Below are 7,926 nucleotides of genomic sequence, written 5' to 3' on the forward strand. Positions count from 1 at the left end.
GCCGCCGCCGCACCCCGCCGCCCCGCGAGCCGCCGCACCCCGCCGCCCCGCCGCCCAAGCCCTCGCCGGAGCCCCTTGCCGGAGGTAGCCGCCGGATCCAACTGCCGGTTTTTCTTAAAAACCGTTCGGTTTTATTATTTTTTTCAAAACCCTAGTTTTCGTTTTTTTAAATAGATCGGTTTTTCTCCGATTTATTTATTTAGCGAGCGTTCGCTTGATCGTTCGTTTTAACGAACGCGTTCTTCGTTTAGATCCAGATAACGAACGTTTGTTCGTTAATCTGTTCGTCGTTTTTCTTTTTCTTGGATTTATTCCGTGATTTTTCTGATCACGATTTCTGATCCGATCTTAATTTCTATTTATCTTTTCGCTCGTTTATCGGAATCAGATGATTCAAGCGCCTGGAGTGTCGTCTCGAAACCCTCTTTCCGGTTAATCGACTCAAACAAGTTTTTGCTACTGTAAAATTTAAGCTAAGTTCACATTAGTAAACGAAGTGGTTTTCTTTCGCCGTTTGACTTTCGTTGCTTCGTTTGTTTTGATTCTTTTTGCGTATCGGAGTTCTTAAGTTGAACTTTCTGGTCAACCTCTCTTATTTGAGTTTTGCTTGTGTATCATTGCTAGTTAATTATATATGTTATTGTTTGCTTGTGATAGAATTCCCGGAATGCGAAGCGTGTTACTACGAGTCTCTAGGATTCGCGGATCGTCAGCAAGGCAAATAACACTTTGATCATATCCCATTATTACCCAGTTTTTATGCATTAGTTCCAATCCTCAAACATTGCCTGATTAGGATGTCATTAACTTGTGGGTTGGGAAGTAGTTGCTGAGGTAGAACCTATTGCCCTGTTATATTCAAACCCTTGGGAGTTACTTCTACGTATGGCTTATATTGCTATGCTATGCTCGTAGACGTGGTTTGGGTTTGAGTGAAATTCATGACAGATGTGAGATTGTTAATTAATGGTTCAACTTAAGGTGGCAACTTAATCAAACAACTGGGTGGATTGAGGCACCTGTGGAACCCAGTGTTGTCTGTATTTTTTTGGAAATCCCGAGGTACCCGTGTGATCTTCCTATGGACCGCCACCCAGGATCAAAGGGAACTGAGATGATTCATGCTAGAAACTTCCGTGTGCAGCCAAAAGCTATTATGGGCTCTAGCATAGTTGAGTAAGTTATGTGAAGCTCTTGAAGAGGTAGATCAGCAGGTAGTGGGTTTGGTAGGTTTGGTATGGTCTACCCGGAGTAGAGAGTTAACGTTTCTGAAAGACTATGTCTTGGTCATCTGTTTCTCAAACACCATGTTGTGCGAGAAATCCAACGGAGGCGATCGAGTCTTGTGGGGAAAAGTGTGCAAACCTCTGCAGAGTGTACAATCTAATCATGGTTAGCCGTGTCCCCGGTTATGGACAATTTTTGAGTATCTAGTACTTGGGTTATCACATGTATCTCACCATGTTTAATTAATATTGTTGGGTTGTTAATCACTTTAATTGCGATTGAGTTGGGGGTACCTTCTCAATGATGTTTCAACCACCATGATAGTTAAATTAAAATCTATTCCTTTGTTGTAGGGAAAATTGGCTTTTCGCAAAAACTATAACCATACAGCTTTCCACCAGCCATATATGCATGTAGTGATAGCATTATTCTGTTTCTGCTCTACTGTGTTATATTGCCAACATATTCCATGTGCTGACCCGTTTTCGGGCTGCAACGTATTATGTTGCAGACTTTTCAGACGAGGAGTAAGGTTCGTTAGGTTGTTGCCGTGCAGCTCAGCTATGCCATTGGAGTTGATGGACTCACTTTATCTTCCAAGCCTTCCGTTGTTATTGCATTAGATGGCCTTAAGCCATATTACTGTAATAAGTTCTCTTTTAGACTTTTCGATGTAATAAGTGTGTGATTGCTACTCTGTTATAAATCCTCGAGTATTGTGTGTGTCAGCATTACCGATCCAGGGATGACACTGAAGCACGGAGACTTGACCATCTGAGGTCGGGTCGCTACAAGATGGTATCATCGTGTCTTCATGAAGTTATCTCGCCAACTATTACTTCTACTACTATGGCTAACGGTTAGAAATAAAGTAAAGTAATTACATGGCATTTTCATTGACATGCAGGTTATACAATAAATTAAGACAACTCCTACGGCTCCTGCCGGTTGTCATACTCATCAACATGCAAGTCGTGATTCCTATTACAAGAACATGTTCAATCTCATACATCACATATATCATTCATCACATCCTTTTGGCCATATCACATCACATAGCATACCCTGCAAAAACAAGTTAGACGTCCTCTAATTGTTGTTGCATGTTTTACGTGGCTGCTAAGGGTTTCTAGCAAGCACGTTTCTTACCTACGCAAAAGCCACAACGGTGATATGCCAATTGCTATTTACCATTCATAAGGACCCTTTTCATCGAATCCGATCCGATTAAAGTGGGAGAGATAGATGATACGTCCATTTTGCATCATGCTTTTATATTGATATTTATTGCATTATGGGCTGTTATTACACATTATGTCACAATACTTGCCTATTCTCTCTTATTTTACAAGGTTTACATGAAGAGGGAGAATGCCGACAGATGGAATTCTAGGCTGGAAAAGGAGCAAATATTAGAGACCTATTCTACACAGCTCCAAAAGTCCTGAAACTTCACAGAAGTCATTTTTGGAATTAATAAAAAATACTGGAGGAAGAATCCACCAGAGGGGGCCCACACCCTGGCCACGAGGGTGGGGGCGCGCCCTACCCCCTGGGTGCGCCCCCTGCCTCATGGGCCCCCTGGTGGCCCTCTGATGCCCATCTTCTGCTATATGAGGTCTTTTATCTGAGAAAAAACCATAAGCAAGCCCACGGGACGAAAGCCGCCGCCATGAGGCAGAACCAATCTAGGGCTCCGGTGGAGCTATTCTGCCGGGGAAACTTCCCTTCGAGAGGGGCAAATCATCACCATCGTCATCACCAACGATCCTGTCATCGGGAGGGGGTCAATCTCCATCAACATCTTCACCAGCACCATCTCATCTCAAACCCTAGTTTATCTCTTGTATCCAATCTTTGTATCCAAACCTTAGATTGGTACCTGTGGTTTGCTAGTAGTGTTGATTACTCATTGTAGTTGATGCTAGTTGGTTTACTCTGTGGAAGATCATATGTTCAGATCCATTATGCATATTAATACCCCTCTGATTATGAACATGAATATGCTTTGTGAGTAGTTACGTTTGTTCCTGAGGATATGGGAGAAGTCTTGCTATAAGTAGTCATGTGAATGTGGTATTCGTTCGATATTTTTATGAGATGTATGTTGTCATCCCTCTAGTGGTGTCATGTGAACATCGACTACATGACACTTCACCATTGTTTGGGCCTAGAGGGAGGCATTGGGAATTAATAAGTAGATGATGGGTTGCTAGAGTGATAGAAGCTTAAACCCTAATTTATGCGTTTCTTCGTAAGGGGTTGATTTGGATCCATATGTTTCATGCTATGGTTAGGTTTACCTTAATACTTCTGTTGTAGTTGCGGATGCTTGCAATGGGGGTTAATCATAAGTGGGATGCCTGTCCAAGTAAGGACAGTACCCAAGCACCGGTCCACCCACATATCAAATTATCAAAGTACCGAACGCGAATCATATGAACGTGATGAAAACTAGCTTGACGATAATTCCCATGTGTCCTCGGGAGTGCTTTACTTCATATAAGAGTTTGTCCAGGCTTGTCCTTTGCTACAAAAAGGATTGGGCCATCTTGCTGCACCTTATTTACTTTTATTACTTGCTACTTGTTACAAATTACCTTATCACAAAACTATATGTTACCGATAATTTCAGTGCTTGCAGAGAGTACCTTACTGAAAACTGCTTACCATTTCCTTTTGCTCCTCGTTGGGTTCGATACCCTTACTTATCAAAAAGGCTATGATAGATCCCCTACACTTGTGGGTCATCAAGACTCTTTTCCGGCGCTGTTGCCGGGGAGTGAAGCGCCTTTGGTAGGTGGAATTTGGTAAGGACAAATTTATATAGTGTGCTGAAATTTACTGTCACTTGTTACTATGGAACATAATCCTTTGAGGGGCTTGTTTGGGGTATCTTCACCCCGACCAGTAGAGCAAGGAGTTGCTCCTCAACCTACTGAACCTACTGAAAATGTTTACTTTGAAATTCCTTCGGGTATGATAGAGAAACTGCTAGCTAATCCTTTTGCAGGTGATGGAACATTACATCCCGATTTGCACCTAATCTATGTGGATGAAGTTTGTGGATTATTTAAGCTTGCAGGTATTCCCGAGGATGTTATCAAGAAGAAGGTCTTCCCTTTATCTTTGAAGCGAGATGCATTGACATGGTATAGGCTATGTGATGATATGGGATCATGGGACTACAAGCGATTGAAATTGAAATTTCATCAGAAGTTTTATCCTATGCATCTTGTTCATCGTGATCGTAATTATATATATATATATATATATATATATATATATATATATATATTGGCCTCGCGAAGGAGAAAGCATCGCTCAAGCTTGGGGGAGGCTTAAGTCAATGCTATATTCATGCCCCAATCATGAGCTCTCAAAAGAAATGATCATTCAAAAATTTTATGCTCGGCTTTCTCTCAATAATCGCTCCATGCTGGATACTTCTTGTACTGGATCTTTTATGATGAAGACTATTGAATTCAAATGGGATTTATTGGAAAGAATTGAACGCAACTCGAAGAATGGGACCTCGACGAAGGTAAGGAGTCAGGTATAACACATAAGTTTTATTGTGTTAAATCTTTTATGGATATTGATGCTTTCCGTGAATTTAGCACTAAATATGGACTTGACTCTGAGATAGTAGCTTCTTTCTGTGAATCCTTTGCTACTCATGTTGATCTCCCTAAGGAGAAGTGGTTTAAATATAATCCTCCCATTGAAGTAAAAGTAGTTGCACCTATTAAAGTTGAAGAAAGGACTATCACTTATGATGATCCTTTTGTTCCTGCTGCTTATATTAAGAAGCCACCTTTCCTTGTTAGAATAAAGGATCATACTAAAGCTTCAACTGTAGTCAACAAAAGTAATATTAGGACACACAAACCCCCTGAGCAAATTAAAGTTGAACCTAGTATTGCTATGGTTAAAGATCTCTTGGCTGATAATATTGATGGGCATGTTATTTACTTCTGCAATGAAGCTGCTAGAATTGCTAGCCTGATGCTAAAAATAAACATAGACCTGTTGTAGGCATGCCTGTTATTTCCGTTAAAATAGGAGATCATTGTTATCATGGCTTATGTGATATGGGCGCTAGTGCAAGTGCAATACCTCATTCCTTATACAAAGAAATTATGCATGATATTGCACCTGCTGAGATAGAAGATATCGATGTTACCATTAAGCTTGCCAATAGAGATACTATTTCACCAGTAGAGATTGTTAGAGATGTTGAAGTCTTGTGTGGGAAAGTTAAATACCCTACTGATTTTCTTGTTCTCGGTTCCCCACAAGATAGCTTTTGTCCCATTATATTTGGTAGACCCTTCTTGAATACTATTAATGCTAAGATAGACTGCAATAAGGATATTATTTCTGTTGGTTTAGGGTATATGTCTCATGAGTTTAATTTTGCTAAATTTTGTAGACAACCCCATGATAAAGAATTGCCTAGTAAAGATGAAATTATTGGTCTTTCTTATATTGCCGTGCCTCCTACTAATCCTTTAGAACAATATTTGCTAGACCATGAAAATGATATGTTCATGAATGAAAGAAGGGAAATAGATGAAGTATTCTTTAAATAGAGACCTATTCTGAAACACAACTTGCCTGTTGAAATCCTAGGGGATCCTCCTCCACCCAAGGGTGATCTCGTGTTTGAGCTTAAACCATTACCTGATACTCTTAAATATGCTTATCTTGATGAAAAGAAGATATATCCTGTTATTATTAGTGCTAACCTTTCAAAGCATGAAGAAGAGAAATTATTGAAAACTCTGAGGAAGCACCATGCTGCTATTGGATATACTCTTGATGATCTTAAGGGCATTAGTCCCACTCTATGTCAACACAAAATAAATTTGGAGAAAGACGTCAAACCAGTTATTGATCACCAACGACGGCTAAATCCTAAGATGAAAGAAGTGGTAAGAAAGGAAATATTAAAGCTCCTTGAGGCAGGTATAATTTATCCTGTTGCTGATAGTCAGTAGGTAAGCCCTGTCCATTGTGTCCCCAAGAAGGGAGGTATTACAGTCATTCCTAATGATAAAGATGAATTGGTTCCACAAAGAATTATTACAGGTTATAGGATGGCAATTGATTTCCGCAAATTAAATAAACCAACAAAAAAAGATCATTACCCTTTGCCTTTCATTGATCAAATGCTAGAAAGATTATCCAAACATACACATTTTTGCTTTCTAGATGGTTACTCTGGTTTCTCTCAAATACATGTGTCAGCTGATGATCAAGAAAAGACCACTTTTACTTTGCCTTTCGGTAACTTTGCTTATAGACGTATGCCTTTTGTTTTATGTAATGCACCTGCTACCTTTCAAATATGCATGATGGCTATATTCTCTGACTTTTGTGAAAAGATTTGTGAAGTTTTCATGGATGATTTCTCTGTTTCTGGATCCTCTTTTGTTGATTGCTTGAGCAACCTTGATCGAGTTTTGCACAGATATGAAGAAACTAACCTAGTCTTGAATTGGGAGAAGTGCCACTTTATGGTTAATGAAGGTATTGTCTTAGGGCATAAAATTTTTGAAAGAGGTATTGAAGTTGACAAAGCTAAAGTTGATGCTATTGAAAAGATGTCGTGTCCCAAGGACATCAAAGGTATAAGAAGTTTCCTTGGTCATGCCGGTTTTATAGGAGGTTCATTAAGGACTTCTCAAAAATTTCCCGGCCTCTGACTAACCTATTACAAAAAGATATTCCTTTTGTCTTTCATGATGATTGTGTAGAAGCATTTGAAATACTTAAAAAGCCTTGATTTCTGCACCTATTGTTCAGCCACCTGATTGGAATTTACCCTTTGAAATCATGTGTGATCCTAGTGACTATGTTGTAGGTGTTGTTCTAGGACAAAGAGTTGATAAAAAATTAAGTGTTATTCAATATGCTAGTAAAACTCTAGACAATGCCCAAAGAAATTATGCTACTACTGAAAAGGAATTCTTAGCAGTTGTATTTGCTTGTGATAAGTTCAGACCTTATATAGTTGATTCTAAAGTAACTATTCACACTGATCATGCTACTATTAAATATCTTATGGAAAATAAAGATGTTAAACCTAGACTTATTAGATGGGTTCTCTTGCTACAAGAATTTGTTTTGCATATTATTGATAGAAAGGGAGCTGAGAATCCCGTTGCAGACAACTTGTCTAGGTTAGAGAATGTTCTTGATGACCCACTACCTATTGATGATAGCTTTCCTGATGAACAATTAGCTGTCATAAACGCTTCTCACACTGCTCCATGGTATGATGATTATGCCAATTACATTGTTGCTAAATTTATACCACCTAGTTTCACATACCAGTAAAAGAAAAGGTTTTTCTATGATTTAAGACATTACTTCTGGGATGACCCACATCTTTATAAAGAAGGAGCAGATGGTGTTATTAGACGTTGTGTACCTGAGCATGAACATGCACAGATCCTATGCAAGTGTCACTCTCAGGCTTATGGAGGACACCATGCTGGAGATAGAACTGCACATAAGGTATTGCAATCCGGTTTTTATTGGCCTACTCTCTTAAAGGATGCCCGTAAGTTTGTTTTGTCTTGTGATGAATGTCAAAGAATTGGTAATATTAGTAGACGTCAAGAAATGCCTATGAATTATTCACTTGTTATTGAACCATTTGATGTGTGGGGCTTCGATTATATGGGACTG

Source organism: Triticum dicoccoides, chromosome 6A (genome assembly GCF_002162155.2).
Source record: "Triticum dicoccoides isolate Atlit2015 ecotype Zavitan chromosome 6A, WEW_v2.0, whole genome shotgun sequence".
Classification (NCBI taxonomy): domain Eukaryota; kingdom Viridiplantae; phylum Streptophyta; class Magnoliopsida; order Poales; family Poaceae; genus Triticum; species Triticum dicoccoides.